The sequence below is a fragment of the Vanessa tameamea genome, chromosome 19 (assembly GCF_037043105.1).
Source record: "Vanessa tameamea isolate UH-Manoa-2023 chromosome 19, ilVanTame1 primary haplotype, whole genome shotgun sequence".
NCBI classification, from domain to species: Eukaryota; Metazoa; Arthropoda; class Insecta; order Lepidoptera; family Nymphalidae; genus Vanessa; species Vanessa tameamea.
Genome location: NC_087327.1, coordinates 9,203,693 through 9,228,276, shown reverse-complemented (window position 1 = coordinate 9,228,276; position 24,584 = coordinate 9,203,693). Strand labels below are relative to the sequence as shown.

Here is a 24,584-nt window from a genome sequence, read left to right as displayed (position 1 = left end):
GTCTTTAAAAATTAATGATGTTCGATTGAGTCGTTAAATACGTTTATTTGTAATAAACAGACTCACATCCCCATTTACAATATCAGTATTAGACTTTTTTGGCATCTGTCCCAATTCATAGTATTCACTCCGACTAACTATAGTACCCAGTATATCGTGATACATGAGATCTGGTTGAGAACTGGGAATTTTATATTATTGATGTAATTAATATACGAGTATAAGGGCACTGGCTTATTTATTTTAAATTTTCATATATACATATATATTTTTTTCATTTATATAGCAATGTGTGAATCCTTTTGTCTCCATTAATTAAACTTTTGCAGTTAAGATAAAAGACTATAAAGACTTCAAATTTCACATCACTAGGTGGCCCTAACAGAGTAAAAATATTTTTCAACAAAAAATCTTTGATTACAATATATTTTAACAGTACATTCTATCGATATATTTGGAAGCACTAAATCAGAACAATTAATTCCCTTTATCTTCGCTCGGCGCCAATTCTGTAGTCTCGTTTTCTAGTTAACGTGTTATTTTGGACTCTAAAATTTCTAGACCACAATTAACGGTACAATCCGATAGCCATTAAATAACACCAATGACAATTTCATTTGTAATTACATTTCGGTATTTTCTCGTTGAATTTCTATTTGTTAACTAACTGTGCACCAACGTGAAGCAATATCAATCGTTCTTGTGTTTTGTTTTTATTGGTCGCTTGTAATCGTTTGTGTTAGTAATTGTTTCTAGATGTTTCTGAATTATTTGGATATTGAAATTGTTATAACTTTGTTACACAATTTAAAATATTTTCTATTATGCTTGGCGATTGTTTATGGATGACCAAATGGTCTATCTGATAGTAAGTGGTTATCAGTGATGACACTTCTTACAGCGTCATTGCTTATCGGTGGTGACTCATCATCATTCTTAAATCAGTAATGCACCACCAACCTTCGGAACTAAAATGTTATGTTCCTTGTGCCGTAGTTACACTGGGCTAGTGTAACTACAGGCACTCACCCTTCATGCCGGAACACAACAATGATTACTGCTGTTTGGTGGTATAATATATTTTTTTCTATTTATGATTCTTAAGATTTATCTATACTAATATTAAAAATGCGAAGGTAATGTTTGTCTGTCTGTTAAGTTTTTATCGCCAAACCACTGAACCGAACGATAAAATTTCTCATGAAATAACGTACTTCAAAGACGCACGTAAGCAACTTTTTCACCTAATACCTGATGACCATCCCCTAAAACGCAAGCAAAGCCGCGAGCAACAACCAGTTTGTTATAAATGGTTAAAAATTTGATCGTTATCTCAACGGGATTTTAATTAGTTGAACGTTATTTGTAACACGTATAACATAACATTGTGCTCCAGTAAAAAATAACAACGCAGTAATCAAATATTTACACCCAAAAAATCTGCAGCTGTGGAAAATTATCGGTACCGCTCCAGTTCTTGATATCAATGTAATGAATTCACTAAGTGGCCCTTAAAATAACTTTAGCTGTAATTATTGCAAGGAACGAGTATTTCTAGATTCATGCGACTCAATGAAGATACCTAGCTCCCAGCCACTTAATTACTTAAAACGAAATATATATCTTCGTACGGACGACGCTTTTGATATATCTTCGTTAATCGTTTAAGCGATTCTGCATCTAATGTTTCGTAAGTTTCGGTTTAATTTTCTATATTTGTATTTGAATTTTGAATTTCAATTCGTGTTGTTAGCTGTTTCTACTTACCAGTAATTATCGCTGTGTTGCCATTAAATTCTCACTAAAGACAGGTTCATGGGTTTGTCTATTAGATTAAATTGTCATTTGAATTTATATAGCCTCCGGCATAGATTGCGTGCGATTGACTTCGAACTATTTCTTTGGTCATGTCTCAGCTTTGTAGGATAATTAGTTTTATCATCGTTACTAATATTTCTATGTTTGCTTCTATTTTGTTTCTATACAACTTGGGTTTTTGTATTTTTTTTAAATTTTATCTTTTTGTTATTGCTTTATTATTAAGTTCGTAATTTATGGTTTTGGTCCAAGTCGTAATGCTTAAGTTGCCAATCTATAAAATTTATTATCTCAACGCTCGAAGCTATAAATTAGTTTAAAATGTAAATATACTGTGTTGACTTAAACTAATGACTATGAAACAGGTTTATTTATATGATCTCATGTTTTATTCAATCCTTCTCTATGATTAAGAAAATCAATTAGACAAAATTATTGTAAAACTAAATTTACCCAAAATGTACGAAAATTGATTTTTATTTAAAAAAAAAAAAAATGTTTGTGTGCATCAAAATAATATGACGTTAAGCGATGTTCCCATGTAATTTTCTGGTATAACAACATCGAGCATACCCTGATCAATGTATCAGTAATACGATAAAAGTTATTTGTATATTCTTCTCTTTCTTTCTCATTTAAACGCATTTACAGGAGCGAGACAAACTTATCCTTGTCAAACATGCCCTCTTATCATGGATGTGTCACCGCGGTAGCTGTTACCTGGTTTATCATATATTTATCAATTTGTAAATAACGTTCGACGGATGAATTTTATTAACTGGAAAGTTGTAATGGATTAGGATACACTTGGACACGTGGGTTCTGATAAGGTATGATCGATCGTCACTTTATCAATTCTTAGTCTGCTGGGGAATAGGGATATAGGCACTGTTTTGACGCCCTCAACTTTGTGTGTGTTAACAGACCTTTCTCTGATAAAAAAAAAATAGTTTTTTATAATCACAGTATTTGTCAAACAAAAGTAATGTAATGTTACTTCAATACAAACTATTTTATATGTCACATGTTTGGCCTCTACTTTAAGATTTTCTCTTAAGAAATATGACACGAACGGAAATAAATTTAGCGTACAACAAATAAATAATATAAGGAGATGAAGTTACAATATCGCGTAGATACGAAATTTGATAAGAATAAAACAAAAGCTATATATTTCCACGATATCTTATAGTCTCTCCGGGAGATAGTGAAAGCGAAGCCACAGGAGCTCAGCGGGTAGGTAGATGCTGTAAAGCCTAAATCATTTGAAAATCTACAACTTTCAAATGATAATAGATTTAAATTTAACAATAAATGTGACACAAAAAAAGTTGTATCAATAATTAAAAAAATAAGAAGTGTTGGTAAAGAAACGGAAATTATGATTTTAATTAATTAAACATCAAGCGTAACAGGAAAATTTAAGGTTTATACGAATATTCCAAATATTCAAACGAAATGACAAAACAAAATGTATAATGGTCGAGGATTTACAATTTCCTTTTTAATATAGAGAGTTGTTAAGATTAAAATTTGAATAATGCCATCAGAAAGCTGTGAATGAAATAAAGGACTCGTGAATGAAGTGAAGATATCTTGGATGTTTTCTATTGTTGCAACATTATGTTAATTTATTTGAATTTGAAAAGAAAATAAAAAAGCCTATGTTAAGTATTTTTCACGTTTTTATTTAAGCTATCAAATAATTGTTATTATCTATCGAAACTTAAAGCTATAATACGAAGGCACATTCGTCTTAATTTGCAACTTGATAGCCGTGTTTTGAAACGCCTATCTAAGAATATTTTAATGGAACTGTATAAAGCAGATCAATTAAAAGACCGATGTTACGTAACTCCGAGCTCTGTTTAATGTCGTTGGTAATTTGTCAACATTTATTAACAATAAGGAAGAACCACGTTTCTAAGTACATATTATATAATATCTCTAGATATATAATCTCACAAGGTACCACCAAATTCAAATTAAGGCACACTTTTTAACGAATAAACATAATATTTTACTTTTCAATATATATAAGTTATTTAAATTTCAAGTGAATTAACAGAACTTAAGAAATAATAAACGTCCTAAAGTGTTAGTTTTAAAATACGTTAGTGCTTTTAATTATATATACATACTTGATGTTCCAATGAGTTGAACTTCACTAGTATCTAGCTATTTCAAATATCAATTACAGATTCCACTGAATCACTCTAAGTTACAGGTAAGTTACTTCAGTATTAGCCGGATTGCTTCCCCCGAGCAGCTTAAATCCTGAAAGCTTTAAATCACGAGCAATCTATCTGAACACCGGGTACTATAAAAATAATAATTCATCTCAGTCAAGTATTTTGTTTAGTACATGAACGATTAGCGTTTCACTTACAACTCAATCTTAAATTATTTTCTGTAGAGAAGAAAGGTAATATTTATCATTATAATCAAAATCTTTTAATATAGTATTGTTATTTAAAATTTGCTTGTTTATAAAATATGATTGAATTTATAATAAAATCGTCTTCAAATGTGATAGTTTATTAATACTTATATTATATAAAATATATATTACATATAATTATAATATATACATTATTTACTAAACTGCTCCCAACTAAAAATTTTGATCTTTAAGAATTATAACAATTAATAAATAAAATTAATCGCGATATCCTTTTCCTTGGGACGCGGCATAAAACGCGTTCGTGATCCTTGGACTAACCGGGTGGCGTGCCCTAATATCCCTCAAAGAGCCCCGCTTGGTTTTCATAAAACAGAATTTTATACAGAGTAGCTATATCGGTAGAATGAACGTCTAAGTGGAATTTATCGTTTTTTTGTTTTAGGCGAATTTTATTTTTGCTAAAACAATACTCAGTGAACATTAAACGGAAAAATAAAACTTATTTAATAAACATAATTATATAACAATTAAAAATATAAAGGTACACCAAGACATAACGAGATTAGTAAGACTAAATATAGAAATGATTAACGATTAAAACTATATAATATTAACTATAAAATCTCAAATATTCGTAACGTATTGTTGATACAGTACATCACGAATAGTATTCATAACGTTGCGTGTTGCATCTCACAAATTATATTACATTATTTAAAAATAAAAAACATTTTTCCCTCAAAGTAAAAATAACTTGTTAGCAGTTACTAATACACTTTAACGATCATGCGAAGTTCCATCAAAAACAATCGTTGTAATTTCAAAGCGCCCGCTGACCTCAGAAAAAGAAACCGGTTCTTGACGAGCGGCGATTAAGTGATCTCCCCGTTGTTACACCGATTTCGAGTTAATTTCTTCATTTTGTTGCGCCTCAGCCTCGCATTCTTTTTACTTTTGCTCGAACATCTCTAAGCATTCCCTCGAAAACTTGAACAGCAATTTTTCTAATGGACTTTCCGAAAGCTACCTTGTGTCGCAATCAAAATGCTTTCTTAGTAATGATGGTCGCCTTTAAGACCAGTTAGACGTTTTGAGAATTCACAGCAAATACCATAAGCCTGTGTGTTCTCATCCTGGAAGTAGTTGTTACAGCATTGTTTTTTGTTGTAACGAATTCTCAAATCGCCTCCCATTTTGGGTGATACCTTATGCTGTTTCGACCTTAAATTTCAATCGTAATGACATATTTTTTTGTAACAAATAAATTTAATTTAAAGTTGATCCGCTTAAAAAGGTGTCAGAAGTTAATTTACCAGAGGTCGTCCGCGGGCTTCAGATTGAAGGGGATATAATTGAATACTTTGGTATGAGTAAACGAAATATTATATCAGATAATATATATGTGACGTATAGGAAAATGAGGTTAGAAAAGCTATTCCGTCACTATTGCCGAGCTCAGATTCAGTAAATAGCCTCCTATTGAGTAATATTTACGAGAAAAATGAATCACTAGTAAAATAAATATCTGGTATAATTATAGGAAATATAATATTGCAAGCCATCAATGAATGGTAAAATTGGCAAATATGCTATTTGTGAATAAAAATAATTGCGAAAATATGATAGAAAATATTTTGTTAAGGATCTAAAGTTCAATTTCTGAAAACATAGTGTATTTGTACATATCCTTTTCAAATAAAGACATACCCAAGGAGTACTAAAACTATTTATAACTGGGGTACGGTTTTTATTTATAACTCAAAAAGAAGTATTTGGTGCATATCTTTTTGTAAAATCACAATATATTAATCCTGACATCGACCTTGTCAGTATAGGTTCATCTTCGTCATGACATCACGGATTCCGAGTCGTGTTCGAGTCGTGATCGAGATGTCAATGTGATGTTTTTATCTACCTCTAAGTCTGTTCATTTGCTTGTTTCTTTTAAAATTATATTTGAACTAAGATTTTTGGAACCATTTTTTAATATTCTTTATAAGTACAGTTAATCAAATAATATTTGAGAATTTGATGATTATACATGAGATTTAATGTACATTTAAAATTGAGTCAAAATCAGTCCTTCATTGTAAATCAATTAACGGTAACATTTAATCAAAGAAATATTTACTTTTTGATAAACAATAACAGAAGTAAGAACAAAATATTAAATTTATTAAATCCAGAAACAGCGCTGAGGCCATGGAGTCAGATTTCACATTACGATGATTCTTGACATTTCCAAATCTCATATTTAAAATTTAAATGTCATTAAAACTACAATCTTAGGACTGTTATACTTAACGCTTAAAATCGCTTGAAGCAACACCAATTTTCTATGTTTAATGTATGAAACATCGAATCGTAGGGTCAAGTTTTAACGAACACTATGCATGTTGACTATACATTTAAAATATCTTTAACAACCATAGAATGAATTCTATTGAAACATAATCCTATGAATAATATAACATTGTAATTAGTCACTCCGTATTTAAGTACCATTAGTTTTATTTTTTGTTATTTAATAACAAATATAATTGAAATAGTGAAATTATAATCAATACTTTTATGAGGCTTTATCTTTACGTCAGTTATATTTGAGATGGTAATTTTGATACTGATAGTTCAACAACAATTCTTCTTAAAATTAATTAAGATGTTAAGAATAAACTCGATCGTACAGATAAAGTACAGGATATACAAACATAAAAGGACTTATTTACGATCGACTAGTCTTTAGTTGGATGGAATATAAACTCGAATCTATTCAACTGATATAAATCGTAATAAATTAATTTTATTCCCTTTGTATCTTATCGAAATTTATTTACACAAAATATAAACAAGATCAGCCGCCGGTGGAATTTGTTATAAAACGAAAATTTAAGATTAACGTCCTCATAAATTATCTTATAAAAACATAAACGGTTAAGTCATCCGTACAATTGTTCGAATTGAAATAGTTTACGTCGTAAATAAATCTAAAACGTGCTATAAGTCGATAACGAAAGAACATTTTAATGACATGCCCCAATACGTTTTATATTGGCCTGAATCGTAAATGTTACCAACAATACTATCGGGTGCGGTTCGATTTGTTAATACAATTCCCTTACTTTTGTTTCGTCTCGACACACTCCGTAATAAACGAGGTGGCAGATCGTAAAAGTCGGCTTTATCGGCATTTGTCCGGCTTTGTTTATAGCTTACAGGATTACCGACGGTGATTGATTCAACTTCCTCCAAATAAATTTTGTTCAAAAACTTTTTTTTTTCAGTTCATTTGTTTTATGCCGATCTATTAGAATTTCGAATAAAATATATCCAGAATAGATTTATGGTATAATTACAGATAAAGGAGCTAGACTTATTAAAACGAAATTTACTCACCTCACCATTCCGAGGATTTTAGGGCGACATTAAATTAGTTTGAAGTGGTAGAGTTAGAGATTGGTTACATTCTCCTTCACACATCACGTTGGATTATTAAAAAATGTTTCTCTTGGAATCAGCGCACAGCTAATGGATATTGGTTGCCGACAAAACATATGTAAAGAATCCGCTACCAATGAACCAATCGGTGTATCGTTAATAACTCCATCTATCTCTGCTATTAGCATAATTGCATTAATTTTAAAGCTTTAAATGTATGTGTATAAAGTTGCTTTTGAATTGACAACAAAAAGAACATTTCGATTAGAAGCATCAACTCCGGGTCTCATAGTAAAAGTCTTCTCTCGCTTGGTTAATTAAGACATGGATTATCAAACGTTTTGGAGCAGTAAATAAAATTGTAATCTTTCGACGTTAGAGTATGGGCGTCTCCATAACACGCTGTTATCTTTGAATGGTAAACCGTAACGCATAATGTTTCTTTGATCCCCACCTACACGCATTTACAGCATAGTATCCTTCCTATGATACTAATGCACTGTCAATTTTTAATGTTTTTTTTTTTAAGATAAGGAACAAGAAAGACTAAATATCTAGCATTAAGTGATTCTCTAAATGTAGATGTAAGTTTGATGGAACTATGACACTGATACCTTTTGTAATTGTTACAGGTAAAACCGTGATTTGGATCTCGTCTGTCTGTTTGCTGTAAGTGATTTGTTTTAAATATCTCCTCTATCAGCTTCTTTATGTATTTACGTGGCAGGAAATTATATAATATCCAGTCATTGACGTTTTTCTTATAATTAATCTTACAAAAATAAACACATTTCTCAAACGAAAAATATAATTACTTATCTTATTAGTATGTATAAAGTAAAACCTAACTTTGTAAAATATATTCGAATAATATTAACAAAGTCCAATTTAGATTAGAGTTCTCATCAAGCGTAAATCACTCTCAAGCAAATTTACAAAGTTAGACAAGAATTTTTCTGTATCGCCCACGCAACACAATAATTTGTTTTCCTCGTAACTAAACACTCTTTGCGCTTCTAATTTAACCCAAAGTCCAAGATATAATTCACGTCAAAACTTTTTGCTATACAAAGCAAGGAACAGAACTCTAGGACAGACTGATTAAATGGTTTAATCTTTATTTACAGAGACATCTGTAGGTACTATTTCGTTTTAGGATTTATCGTGCAACTTTAAATGAGCGAAATGAAGTTAAGGAAGTGTAATTAGTGTCGTTTATTTATGACTATTAGATGAGTCAGGATTATGTCTTAATGCTGTGTGTATTTGCTTGTAATTAATATTTAGTTTTGAAGTTAATCAGCAAAGTAGTTCGGGTTTAAATATATTGTGATGAATTTATATGCCAGTCTTGATGACGTTTAGTTGTTTTAGAAAATTATCCGATGTTTTCGATCTTTTATATGTAATCATGAAAAATTTTTAGTATTTTATATATCCATTTTGTTGTATGAATTATACAGCAACTTATATATATATATATGATTAAATTGTATATTATATGTATACACGTTTCACCTTCTTGAGTGATACGTTTTCTAAAAACGCCGTGAAAGCTTCCTTTTAATCATAACCTTAACATTGATTTCCATATTATTAGAAATGACGAATTTTCATACAAATATTCATCCCCATTTAACCCCCTTCAACTCACCTAGTTAAGCAAAATTTCAATATTTTAGAGTTTCTAGATTAGACTATGTGTTGTCAATCAGTGATTTTAAAATTGTGTAAAGTATATGGCAAATTTAATTTTGGGAAGGAACAGATATGATTATCAAATTTCATTGAAAATGTAAAAAAAACAAAACAACATACCTAATTATTTTATTTTTCCTTCCAATTAAAGGCAGACTTTAAGTAAATCAAAAAACAATGTCAAAAAATTTAAGCTTGAGGCTACTGGTGTACAAGTTAGCTTAAAAGATATTTACAACAAAAACATAGTCCTACCTCTGCAGCCTTTAACGTTGGTTTTACGTAAAGCGAAGTCACTTCTCTGTCGTCAATGCGTTTCCAAATATTGACCGCTTCGACCATTATCTAAGGAAGCGGCGTATCTTTGATAACGTCGATGTACGTCGCCACCCTAAAATGTCTGCTTTTAATACTTTTAGGACAACTATCGACTCAGAGCGTTAAGCGAGTAAGAGCATTTATTTGCATTTTTTTATTTAAGGATTTTTCGGAAAATGTCATGGAAATGGATAAGATGATTGAATTTAATAATAATTATATAAATTAACAGAGACAAGAGACAGAGATACCAGAAAGCTTTTTACCTTACGTAACGATTTCATTTCACTACGAGACACGTAAAAGAACTTATTTCCAAAAAATTGGACAGTCTTGTGTATTATTAATATTTCACTTCTGTTGTGTATATTCTGTTAATTATTTACCTGTGATATAAAGAATGAGTCTAAGAGTATTTTTAGATTGAGTCTTATCATTTATTTTATACGAAATTTAAACTTAACATAAATTATAGTCCATACAATGCTCTATATCAAGAACCAGCCTGACATGTATGTATTTGTTTTTTTCCTATTAATGTTAGCGGGTGTTTTGAGGCGCGGTTCTCTTTGTAATTAAGGAACGAGGGATAATATTACTGGTCAGTTCCGACTTTTACGAAGAGTCAATATTTGTGGGTGACCAGTAGAGCTGCATTATTTGCTGCTCAATTTATGAAATGGTTGTTTACTTTTGGGGTAATAAATGTTTAACAGTTGGAAGTCGTTCCGACAATATAACAAATAATCAACATTAGATGGAAAATAAATACATTAACTTTAACAATTGTACCAAAAAGAGTAACCGAGGATATTATTAGACAATATAAGCCAAGTGCAAAGAATAACTACAAAATATTAGAGCAAAGAAAATGTATGAAATTATTTCCAATCTCCACTTCTTCTTTGGTGAAATACAAGTGCATTTCCCTTAGATAAAAAAATCGTTTTTCAAATTACTCACTTGGGCTATTGTCGTATTCACTCCTAATAAAAAATTATTGCAAAGTGAAATTTGAATAGAAATTTCTTAAAAACAATCACAGTGCTTTTTATAAAAATCAATATTAACACATCAAATGCTACCATTATAAAATTAACTCATTGATAAGTTATAATTGTGCTTCAATTTAACCCTTTTAATTCAGACATTGAAAATACAAAATATTATAAGTAGACTGACAAGGTCGCAAAATAGTTAAATTTCTTTAAATTACTGGACCGATTAAACAAGTTTAGTTATATACAATCAAAATTGGACCAAAAAGTGTAACTGAGGATATTGTTAGATTTATCAGACATTAAAAGCCAAGTGCAAAGAATAACAAAACAATATGACAACTATGAAATTGTACCTAGACATGAAAATATTTCAAATCACACTCCATCCTTTCGTGAAAACAAGTACATACCTATTCATAAAATTTTAAAATCGTATTTAAAATTGCATCTGCAACAGTATTTGAATTTACACCTCTCGCATCGTATTATAAATTTCGCTAGTTTCCGTTCAAGTAACTCGGTTAATTAGCAGTACATCTTGAATGTGAAACTTGAGGGTTGCAGATTTATGACCAATTTTAACGGAAAGAAATTCGTAATTCTTTTTTCAAAAATGACAACTAATCCATGTAGTATATCCGTTTTTTAAATCTTATTTAGAAATGTATGTCGGACGTCATTTAAAAAAAATCCTATTTAAAAATTATAATTTAATCTAGATACAGAATATACAAAATTAAATATAATCGATTTTCGGGCCATAATAATCGATTTTAAAAAATATTTTTAAAGTATATTTCATAATTTGCTAAACGATTAATATCGATATAATTCAATTAAAAATCGATCTTATCATTCCGTAACCATAAAATTTGAAACCAAAACATTTAACAATATATTAAATTAAGAAATAAACAATAATAACGCAATAAATCTGTAACCCGAAGCGCACATGTGTTGAGTGAGGGCGTTCTGGAGTTATTAATTACGATACAGACAGACATCCGACCCAAGGAAATATTCTCAGTGAGTATTTCAACGCTATAATTGGTAACAAATGTGGTGATATTCGTTTGAAATTTTATGATTGATTTTTTTTTTGTTTTGACATGTCTTAAATACACATTACTTGTTGGTGCCTTTGAGTTTATATTAACTTTTAAATCTATACGGGATTGTACTTAAGGCTCGAAAGATCAACAGTGTTCGTCCCCTCCAGTGATGTAAACATCTCAGTTTCGATATTGATCATTTGGACTATTGTTGTATCTAACTCTTTAACGTTTAGCGAAATTTCAATGGAAATTTCCTAAAAACAATGCATTTAATAAAAATTGGTATTAGTACATCACATACTATCATTATAAAATTCACTTACTTATAATGTTAAGTTATAATTGCGTATCAATTTAACACTTTTAATCTTACAAAATATTTTAAGTCGACTGGTAACGTTAAAAAATAGTTAAACTTATTTAAATATAATTGCATCCATAACAATTTTGATTTCAGGTAAGAAGTTTTAATTCAACGATTTTAATTCGAAAAATTAAACACATTTGGTTCAATTTTTAACCGAACATGTCGTCTTTAAAGGGCGAAATTATTTCATAATTATTAAATACATTGCCTTATTCGTGTAAATAAATTTGTCGGTTCTCATAACAGAAATTGCAGTAAGAATTACGAGACGGCTTTTTGCTTCGACCAGTCTCGTTTCTAAAACAACTATGCCGTCAGATTCAACTTCTACCGTTGGGAAACTTCGTCTCTAACTTCTAGCGTTTGCAACTAATGGATTTCATGACGTTAATATTCAAAATTGGAATGTCATTCACCTTTGAAAAATTTTCCATCTAAGAAAATAAATAAATATGACTTTTGACTCCTTTAATTCTTGTTTGTTTCCAATCTTAAAAATGATTTATTTATACAAAACATGTCAAATAGAAATTAATATAAAAAGCATATTTTTTCTAGTAATCTGTATTAGATTTGCTTTAGCCTGTAATATATTATTTTATTACCGAAGATAACGGAATCAGCAAAATTCAAATTCATAACATTCTTATTCAATTAGACGTTTATAAGAACTTTTTACCTGATAAGCGCTTTCAGCGATTTAAGATTTGCGAGAAAATTCTAAACTCATAATTACAAGTAAAATTTAAGCAAGGCTGCCAGATCGTATAATTCGATATAGAAATTGTTTAATTTAGTCATCTTATTATATAATACAAAAATAAACTCAAATATAAACTTTTTGGGAATTAAAACAAAAGATTTAGCAACTTAGCGCTAATAGTGTTGTACAGTAAATTATTTGATTCTGTATAACTTAATATAAGTAGTATTAAATTATACGTATCGTACGTACTGTATACGTAATAAGTTAGTCAGCTATACTTGCAGCCCTGATTACAAGGACTTAATTAAAATCTATGCAAGACAAATTTAAATGACAATTGTAGTTTAATTGTTTTTGAAGCTGATTAACATATAACAGTTGATGCAATTGTTCACAAGTAGCAGCGACAATTACTGGTTCGGAAACAATTGTCTTCGGCACCAAGCCTTGTAATTTCCTCTTGTAATGTGACCAAAATAATGATAAGGCTGACATTTTGTTTTAAGCTATATATTGAAACATTTACACGAATTTGGTTGCTTTTATAAATTTATTTTTAATGTTTTATTTAGCTTCCTTAAATTTGTCTGCAAGCTATTATCCATAACGACTATCGACTAAGATATTGACCTTGTTGAAATTAATACTAAATTTAATGGTGATGTTCTGTTGAACTTTATTTCAAATATTGAAAAAGACTGTTACTCTTCCTGTTGTTTTGCTGTCGGTTCTTCTCGATAGAATCTGAGTTCCGAATCAGTGGAAGCTTTACGTTCTAATGAAATTCTATAAAATGACTATTCGAAATGATTGTAAAAAGTCCAGTTGAATAAAGTATATTTTGATTTTAATTATTTGAAATCAAAAATAAACATTGGCAAGGTTTAAATAACAGAAGTAACAAAAAAACGAAAAGGCCTGTAATAATACATTTCGTTGATGCATAAAAACTCACAGACGTCTACAACAGGTTTTATAATGTTTCGAATATCGACCACCAAACAAAAATTTATGGCAACATCAAACATAAAATGAGACTAACCAAGCATTTTTAAACCTATATCATTCGTCAATTCTCAAGCAGGATAAATAATACTTTTTATTCAATTAACATACCTGTGTTAATTGGTGATCGAGTGTAGCTACTGAATTACTTGCTGGATCTTCACGGTAGAATCTATGTACCCAACCGGTGGTATTTTTAAAAGTGATTTTAGAAAACTACTTGAATAAAAAATATTTTACTTTTGATTTTCAACGAAATTGTTACAGGTTTAGGTGATAATGAAATGATTATATTGGACGCCGAATTTTCGAAAAACTTGAAGTTATATAATCGTGAAAACTGATGTTCATATTAATATTAATTATATGGAATTTTACGGCAATCTTATAAGACAATTTATGGCGAACTTAACAAGATTATTAACGAGATGAATTAAATTTAATTGTTCAAATAAAAAAATGCAATTACCGACTTTTTCGTGTTAATCACTTAACTTTTGCAATTACAGACTTAATTTTGATCCAATACGTTGAATTATTTATAATTATATAAATTATAGCGAGAGATAAACTTAATCTAACTTATGTTCCAAGAAATTATTTAATGAACGAAGTTCAAATTCGTGAAGAAATAATTTTTATTTAAAAATCACACATGTTCGTTACAATTTGTTCTGAAGATAACGAAAGTAGAGATTTAAAATCATTCGCGGCATTCGTAATGATCGTAACAGATTTTAGGTGTAATTTTAATGTTAAGATTAATACTGAAGAGACGAGAGTTAATAAATGATCAGATGGTCTGCTTGTATGCTTATCAAGTCATTTTACCGACATGATTTTCATTTGACAAGTTAGTCTAGGCTGTGGATAAAGATCTATGTTCTTATCTAGTGCCTTGACTACCTTTATATAAATCATCATGAGTTAACCGATCGTAATTAAAATTAACAAAATGGCAGCTCAGGACCATAATGAGAACATAAATATACACACAACTAACGAGATTTGCGCAAAAAAACAAGATTCAGATGAATCGCAAGGAACAGTGAGTAAGAATATAAAATGTGTGTAATCACATAAAATTTATCAAATATTTGACAATACTTTGTAATGTTTAACTTGTTCATAAAATAACAAGTTCATAAAATTCGAACATAAATTCTTTCGTAAAACATTTATACGATCATTAAAATAATAATTTACTGACTCCATGTAATATTTAATGTAAAACCCATTAAATTAGAAAGAAACTTTAATTAAATATTGATTTTGTATTTATATTTACCTTTTAAAATAAATTATTTAATTACACTAAATAATAAGTGGTCACTTTATTCTACGTATGTATTAATATTTATTTTTAAAGCCGATGAAGAAATTTTATTATTTATAATTAAAAAAATAAAGTTAATTGCAAAAAGCGCTGCAGAATACAATCAACCGCTTTTACTCGTACCAATCTCACATTTAATACCAAAACAAAGACCGTCAGATTCTCATCAGCGCGTCCGTCTACAGCATTCTTAAGTATTGAACCGCCGAGAACTGGTTTTAAGCAAAAACATAGCATTCATATCAGTTTTTGTCACCTGCCGGCCGGTATCATAAACCTACCTATGTCATCGCATGCCTTTAATTCTTCATCTCAGTTCACAGAGTCGACGCCAATATTTTTTTCAACTTGAATGAGTTCGGTATCTCATTCATATAATTAGAAAAGCTGTGCCATTAGATGGTACCGTTATGATTTTTTTCTCACATTTCCCAGTATGTCGGTTGAAAGTTATCGCGAATTTTTCTTCCGACTATTCGTTTTATAACTTGCTGATCGTTCGCAAAGATAAATCGTATCTACAGTCAAGAATGAAATTCAGTTAAAAGTTTTTACATTGTCTTTGGTACACCTTGGGAATGTATTGCATCTATCTTACTTTAGCACGTGAATATATTGTACAATATTGTGTGTCTAAGAACTATTTCGATATAAATAATAAATTTTTACTTTTTGCGCATGAATGTTTACCTCTCTAAGGTAATAAAAACTCATTCAATGATTCATTAAATTTAAATTATTTCTTTCAAAAATATTTCACAAGACCCCGTTGCATCATTATTATTATTATTATCACATATTAAACATTTCACAATAAATAATAATATACTATGTTTAATATCCAAATGGTCATCTTAATTAAGGCATTGAAAGGTAAGTTTAAAAATATACAAACTCATATTCAATAATCACATCAGATACACGAATTAATAATAAAAGAGGCACTCGTAAACTATAAGAAATTTAATAATCCGAATCTGAAAATAGAATCAAAAATAAGTCAAATATTCTAAATCCTGAATTCAAAATCAACGTTTCCAACTTCAGAACCGCGTAGATTCGATTCCGATTAATCTTACATCTTCTCCGCTATTCCGTATGCATTCAAGTTAGGCACTAGTTTTGGCATGCATTAGCGTCAGGAACTTGGTGTGATTTTGCATAAAATAATTACTGTACATTTAGAACCTCGTAATACTCACTCGCTAGATGGCTGGAAGAAATCTCTTATATGAGTTAAGCTTTTATAAGTGACAGAATATTAATGTCAAATAATTCTAAAAAATTGGTTTGTACATAAATAATAAAATAAATTGGGATTATCGAATTGAACAACATTATTGTAAGACAGTACATGCATATGCACACTGTAATATACCAGTGAGTAATCTGTGATTAATTACGACATTTGGATTTACATCGTTCGTATCTAAGAAATTATTTCAACAAATACTCGCAGCATATTTCGTTACATGAAACCCAAAATAAACAAATAAAAAAATATCTCATAAATTATTGGCAAGCGTTTATTCAAAAATATTATATCAAAATAAAATAATTTAACAAATATGTTGCATCTATAAATCAAAATACCAATAGTCCTTATAATAACACTACAAAAAAGAACTTCGACAGATCTCAAAGATTTTACTAAAGGTTTAATTCCTTGACCTTTGCTCCCAAAACATCGTGCCTTTAATTATTTTTCACAACATCATAATCTTTCGAATCGTGAATAATCACCGTGCGTTGGTATTAATTCTTGATGTCCAGCTTAACTAAATACTCCAGAAACTCATCTGAATCGTCGGATAATCAACCTATGCATATCTTTTATGCCCCAGTTCGGGCTCACTAAGTGTCTTGTTAACGTGGTCGAACACATTCTGATTATTACGTTAGTCCACAAGATACTAGTTTACTTATTTGAGCCACCCGCTGAGCTTGATGTGAGGCGTCCGTACAACGAACCACCTGAACATTTTAATCCATTCTAAAAATAATAGCACTATCGACCTTGCTGCTCCATAATAAGTATTTGTTTTAATTGACTCAACGAAAACTTATGTTATTAATTGTACACCACAAGCTGTTCCATTACAATCCTTACATCGTTTATCATACTTTACATTGCCATAATTTATTCATAAATGTTCTCTTATTTTATTTCCAACGAGATTTCTTTACACGTTGTTCTCAGATTTCTTAGGACGTGATGCGATTCGTGTATAAAGTCGTCGCGGAGTCTTATTGTACTCTTATTATCGATAACAATATTTTACACGTCGCCAAGTCTGTCTGTAAAATGAAACGAAAGCTTTATTTATACTAGCTATTATAGGATTAAGGATCTTGTTTTTAACATCGCATTCATTTCGTACATGTCTCAGCACTAAATCATTATTCAGTTTGATATATTCATTTCTCAAAACTTATTTTATTTCATATTGAAATATAAAAATAATAGCATCTTTATTTCAACTATAGCGGTCATTATTTATTTTTAATTAAATTATAATAAATTCAATTTATTAGGTACGTGTTAAAGAGACAAATTATATATATGAATGAATGAATGAATGAATGAATATATATAAATGAAAATGTGGGTTTCAGTAAGATTAAATGGAATCTGCAATGCTCAAAAAAAAAAAGAGTTTCAAAAGGAATTGCTATTAAACTATCTTTATATCCGACGTATATAAATTCGACGCGGACGAGATCGCAATCAGAAAGTCGTTAATGAATATCCAGTAAATATTTCCTTTTAGGTCTTCCCGATTAATTTTATATCAATGACAAAACAGAATAGAGAAAGTCAGTTTGTTTAAGAAAGGGAACCAGCGAGAAACCGCTAGCTATTCATATAAATTAGGTATTAAATGTAATGGAAAATCTAATCATCTTAATATAATCCCTGTCACACCTGAATTAACGGGTCTTATGAATAATTGGTATTAATGTCGGCAGATCATAAGTTCTACCAAAGCATTAATGTCTTGTTGTATTATCTTCAACATTAATATATAATAATGCAACTGATGCGTTTCCTCGACTGCATGATTAAGTACTTAAATTCTATAACATTGAAAATTTGCAATACTTACAATAGGGCGATATACCAAAATAGACTTTTATATATGAATGATATGACGACGATCAGTAACAGACTGTACAAAATGTACATTTGCCGAACTAAGGAGAAGATTTGAATTTTAACCACTAAGCTGATGGTTGGCAGGTTTTCATTCGACACATTCAAGTTCTCAGGCTCAGTGGTGCACCAAGCACTAGAAAATTCAAAGATACAAATTAAAGTCATGAAAACAACAGCAGTGCTTGCACGAATTCAACCCACAATCTTCGGTTTCATTTCAGATAATCTAATAACTGGTGAATCGCTGCTCTCTTAACATTATGTAATTCTGAATAGCTTTAACACACGAGCAAATAGACATTTTCTAGACTAGCATAGTCATCAGAATTTTTGATCGTTTTTTTATGGTGATCAAACCTCCATCTATACGAATAAAAAAAAAAACGACAACAGTTACTAGCCTTATCAGTAGATTATTAATATGAACGAAAACATATTCCTCTTATAAATAAACGCTATTGTAATAAAGATTGATCCAAATCGAATTTTACTTGAATGATACCAATAAAACATTAGAAAACTCAAGCGAATAAACTAAAGACCAAAAAAACACGAACGCGATTACCGAAATTCATGCGCAAACACGTTCATCCAATGAAATTAAAATCACAACTCAAAATAAGGGATTGGCCGAACAGAATATTTTGTAAGGCATTTCGAAACAGTATTTTATTCCTCGTCACATGTATATATAATTTATTTTAATACAAAAACGGGTCAGTTTATGGTTCGAATAAAATGTAAATGAGCCTTGATATGTCCCAATTCTCTTTTGTCATAAGAATTTTAACGAAACCTACTGACGTAGAAAATTGTATCTTATACTTTATTTTACCAAAATATTACAAATCTGAGGGCTCTATATATTTAGTAATAATATATTCTTCTAGGCTCACAGTAAATTGGATAAGTCCGTGTCTGTGCATGAGATATTTTTGTCGTGATGTAATGAGCATAGCCGATAATGGATAGACTATTGTCGTATGTATCGCCTAATACAGATTCAAACTTAATTGGAGTGGATATTAGATTATTAATAATGTCCTTAGTACAAAACTAACAAAATGATACCCAAATACAGTTTACTTTGTTTTTAAATATAGATATATCCTTCAAAAAATTTCGCTTTTAAAATCTAAGCTCGCAAATAATACTTCTAAATCCAAACTTATCTATGTAGACTTTTTTAGGTAGATAGAATAGAAAATCAGCTAGCAGGTTGTTAATGGTAATCTTATCTCATAGGCATTATGTAAAATCTAAACCACTATGGTCAATACAGGTACAAGCGCGGGATCTAAGGTTTTACGTACCTCATTATTGTAATTACACTGGCTAACTGATTTATCAAACTTTAACACAGCAATACTCTTTGTCCCACAATGCAGTAACTGTTGTAAACTGTCAATTTTTATTCTATCTATCGACATAATTAGAAAAATCCATATTGATTTTTGTAACATTTATCAAATGTTTTTATAACGGTGCTAAGTCTACATCTCAATTACCAATATATAACATATGTATATCATTAAGCAAGCTTATTAAGACATAAATCTCTTATATTTGCTGGCGCATTTTCATAAAATCACCATTAAATAATATATAATGTTCTACTAATAACGCAACGGATTTCCAAAGCGCCGAGTCGATTACCAAAACTAATTTCATCTGTCACTTGTATCGATTTTACCTTGATATATCGGACTTTTTCGATATTATTTTCATATATATCGAGTTAGATCGGTTTATTATTTATTCGACTTTCATATTTAGATAAAATAATAAAGTCATTTTCATTTGAATTTATTATAGTGTAGTGTCAAACTGATATAGTTTTATTTTATCATGTTCTGTGTTTGGTTTTCTGATTGATCCAAGTGGATATGTTGGTCGCGAGTTCTATTCTGCTCTTGAGAAATATTTAAATAGACTATTGTATGAATATTTTATGTTTGTCTGGATATTTGTGTTTATTGATCTAGGTATTCGCTAACTTATGAGTGGACCACGGCATTTATAAGAACAGTGTCCAAAATTTTTGAAGCATTTGCATGCAAATGTTTCCACGCAAGCTTTTCAAGCTTTTCGTTATTTGTTTTTATGCTAGATGCTCTCAGAAAGTAATTCTTTAGGTATATTGTAAGATAAGTCGTAAAGAATAAACTCTGAAAAATAAAATATACAAGTACTTTTACAATTCGAAATAGATAATTCAAATCAGTTACCAGTCAAAATTCATTTACTGCCTACCCACATAAGCTTATGATAAGGGAGCAATCATACTAGTCCAATTTAATGTATTTTCTAATATCATAAACATAAATTAACCCTTGTCAAAGTGTCGCATTAAATACGGAATACATATCTAAAGTATAAATTAGTGTTGCATTCAAACCAGTTTTTTTTTTCTAATACCTTACGATGTTTCAATTAATAAATTTATCAAAACCAGTGCGATGAATAATTTTCTTAATGTTTATTTATGGCTTTATTAACATTTATAAATGAATTTATTAGTTGTTGTAAAAAGGTGTAAATTGCGAATCATTTTTTAAACTGCGTTGTCTTCTGATATTGACAGTTTTATTAATTAATTTAAGGCATTAAAAGTGTTATTTTTTATTTACTACAACAAAAAATCTTACAAATACTTTTTAATCGTCAATCGTATAATACTATTACTAACTTGAAATACCTTCTTCGGTTCTATCGAAATAACCCATGAGCAATTCAATAGTTCCTGCAGCAGCAGGACCTACGGACAAAATTATTATGGTTGACAAATAAATCCTAAAAGAAAAAACAGTGCTGACACTCAAATATCTCGTAATACTTACGTAAAGCCCTTGTTCCTGCCTCCGATTTCTCTTCAGTCATGTTAAATTTCTAGGTAATATGCACGTAGGTATTTGCGCACAAATATCTGATATCGCCTGCGTTGACGCTAGTCTTTGTGGCTAGCCGCATTAGCCCAAATTCGGTCTAGAGATTACACTACATTTCATTTTATTACTGCACTAAATCCAGCAATTATTAACCATTTTTGTCAGCTATATTTTGATTATTTTGTAATTTTACCATCAATCTAGAATAGAGATTTTTTTTCATAAAAGTACTAAAACGTCCTGAAGAGAAATAGCTTCGAACGAACATTCCGACTCATTCACTTATCCTCTAAAGGTTACAGATTAATCCGTCACAACCCAACATCCTAACTCCAAACTATCTCATAACAAAAACCGCCAAAGTCCGAACTCTGACCATGTCCGATTGAAATGGAAACTAAAAATAGTCTTTGAACAAAGCGCCCGACCGATGTCTTAATTCCACGAACCAAACGAATGGCTAACAATTTGTCGGTCCCGTTCGCTTGATATCTAAATTAGTATGGAGACGGGCCTATTCGTTTTTTTTCTCCCTCTTCCTTTGCAAACTTGACGTCTCAATTAATGGCGTGTAATTTGAAAGATCTAAATCGTTAACGCCTCATATACCAGCGAAATGATGTCCACCTGACGGATTTAGATTTGCCTTTATTAATATTGTCGGTAGCTCATTTTTTCAATTCCTTTTGAGCAATTTGCAAAATTGTGTGTAATTCGTTGTGTTTTTTTTTTACAACGTGTTTGAAATACCTATACATTTTTATTAAGCTATTGTGGTAACATATAAAGTCAAGGACGAATTATTCCCACGCATGTAGACTTTTTAGAACGCTTGATCTTTAGAGCATATCAAAGGCTCCTAAATGTCTTACTACTGAACATAGGCATCCGATTATCTTACGGGGAAGAATTTTAAACTAATTTCACCATAAATATCGGGTAGAAATCTGTGAAGGTTTGAAATTTGATTTTGAAAGTTTTATTTTAATAATCGACTTGACTGACTGATTGACTATTCTATCACTAACTACTACGACCCTTTGGCATGTTATACGTTACTTATTATCGGTATTTTATTTATTCTGTTTGTTATAAAACTTATTAACATTATTAATAATAAAATGGTTCTAAGAATTGTTCGACCGCGCGGCCCCAGCCTACCAAATGCTAATCATCTTGCCGCACGCCCCACACCATTTTTTTTGGTTTCTTTTTTTTTACTCTTTTGTTATTTCCAAAAAACTGTTTCAAATAATAAAGTATAATATTATTTAAAATAAAAACGATTAAAATACTGTATAGAGCTAAATAGTATACCGTTACAGTTTGTATATACATCACTCCAATATACAAAATACTTTTAGCAACTGTAAAGTTATAAAACTTGGTGGAAGGGTTTTATGGAAGCCCTACAACCACGTCTGCGTAGATATCACCCAATCAGGAGATATTCTACAACCAAACAGTAATACTTATTATTACTGTATTCCGGTGTAAATGGTAAGTGAGCCAGTGTAACTACGGGCACAAGGGATATAAATTATTGGCTCCCAAGGTCGGTAATGTCTATGGGTTATAGTGACAACTTCCCATCAGGTGGCCCATTTGCCAGTCATTATTATATGAAAAATATTATAAACAAAATTGAACGGAGAAAATACATTTTCATATTTTTGATATTAGTGGTATGAGAAGTTCGCTTTAACGTTTATTCAAATTCAACAGTCGATATAAAACGTTAGTGCCAATTTCCAAGTAAAGCCTTTACTCAAGAGGACTTTGTCAAAAATAAATGCAAAATAATACAATTTCGTTAAGAGCTCCAGTCAGGGCGAATGTTTTGAACCCCTCTCTTAGCCATTAGGACCGAATTTATTTATTTTAGTACCTAATTTAAATAAAATGAAACTAAGTTCTTTGAGTCTTTGTTAATAATATACAAATTAGCCTTAACGCAAGGCAAATTCACGGATGACATTCTGATATTTTTGAAGGCAACTAAAAGTATCTCTCTCGTTAGGAGGAAATCTTTTTCAAAAGCAAAGATTGAAGAGTGTATAGAAATTATTATGGCCCTAATGATGTAACTACGGTAAAAAGTCGTTCGTCTCCGGTAATTTAAGATGATAATCCCTTGAAGCGTTTATTAAATGTACCCTCAAAAATGTAACAATTCATCATAATAGTGCCAAGCAATTACCGTTGGAAGCGTTAATGACTGGCGTCCATTATTAATCTATGGAGAACTTGTTTTGAACTTACAAGACTTATAGCTTTTTCGATAATAATCTTGTTTTAATAATTACCGGGCTATTTCTCTTCCCACAATCTTGATTAACTGTATTTATACATTATTTTTCTCTCAACACGGCTTAATTTGGTGGCTTGACAAGTCTAAGGAATGCTCAATTTGTACACATTTTTTTTCTAATCCTTATCTAAAGTACAGACCGATGTTTATTCTGAGTATAACGTTTATTTTGAATTCAATTAAATCTTCTGTCTTTTGGTCATTTTGTTCATTGGCAAATAGACCTGATTTTAATTATTTGTTCTTTTTTTATGAATTACAATTATTTAATTAAAATCATTAATGCTATTACTAAGCGTAATAACTGAACCAGCTTTGATAGAATAATTATCATCTTCTTCGCGATCTTCGGGATAAGATCTGTACTTGATTACATTGTGATAAACCAAATGATAGTGATAAAGCTAAATGTAACTAGTATCTTAATAAAACCTGTTATTTCTTCATTCATAAGCTTGAGAAATTGTCTAAATAATTACGTTTAAAAAATTAACATCTCCCGGTGACATTACGCAAGTTCCTTTCGGCTACCGTTCTCAGTTAAGTAATAAATATTAATCACCTACTAAGTCATATTTAAATGTTACTCGCTACTGTTAGAAAAATTACTAATGCCCAAACGAATTTTATTCATAAGATCTCATTATCATATGACAGGGCTGCGTCGCGTTTGGGTCGATGAGTTTTCTGTTACGATGAATGTATTGTTAACAAAATTATCTTGTGTTCGATTCAATTCTGCTTCAGCTTGGATACTCGCTTATATAATTACTGTCATAAAGCAAGTATAATTTCATTGGTTTGATTTTAAATATTATTCTTACATAAAAATTAAAATCTCAGCTAGCTGAACTGAGTTCATTGTTATCCAATTCGTTTTTGATAAACAAACTTTTAAACGTATACGCTGTTTGCTGTTTGTTTTAAAACTAATTGTAATTTAAATATGAATGATTATATGTTGATAGTAGTATCTATTGTTTTGTATTAAATTATGTAAACTACCTTCTCTACTCACCCTCATTCCCATACAATTCTGAAATACGACGTTTTAATTAACCGTATTTCATTATTTTGTTTAAATC

At 30.1% G+C, this 24,584-nt stretch overlaps 1 protein-coding gene across 1 annotated transcript in view; it reads left to right on the top strand.

The window, feature by feature from the left end:
- The window catches only part of LOC113399430 (uncharacterized), a 174,056-nt gene that overhangs the window by 45,254 nt on the left and 104,218 nt on the right, over positions 1 to 24,584 (top strand). The window contains exon 2 of the mRNA XM_026638570.2: positions 8,290 to 8,326. The gene's annotated coding sequence lies outside the window, so the exon portion shown is untranslated. The remainder of the gene's footprint in view (positions 1 to 8,289; positions 8,327 to 24,584) is intronic.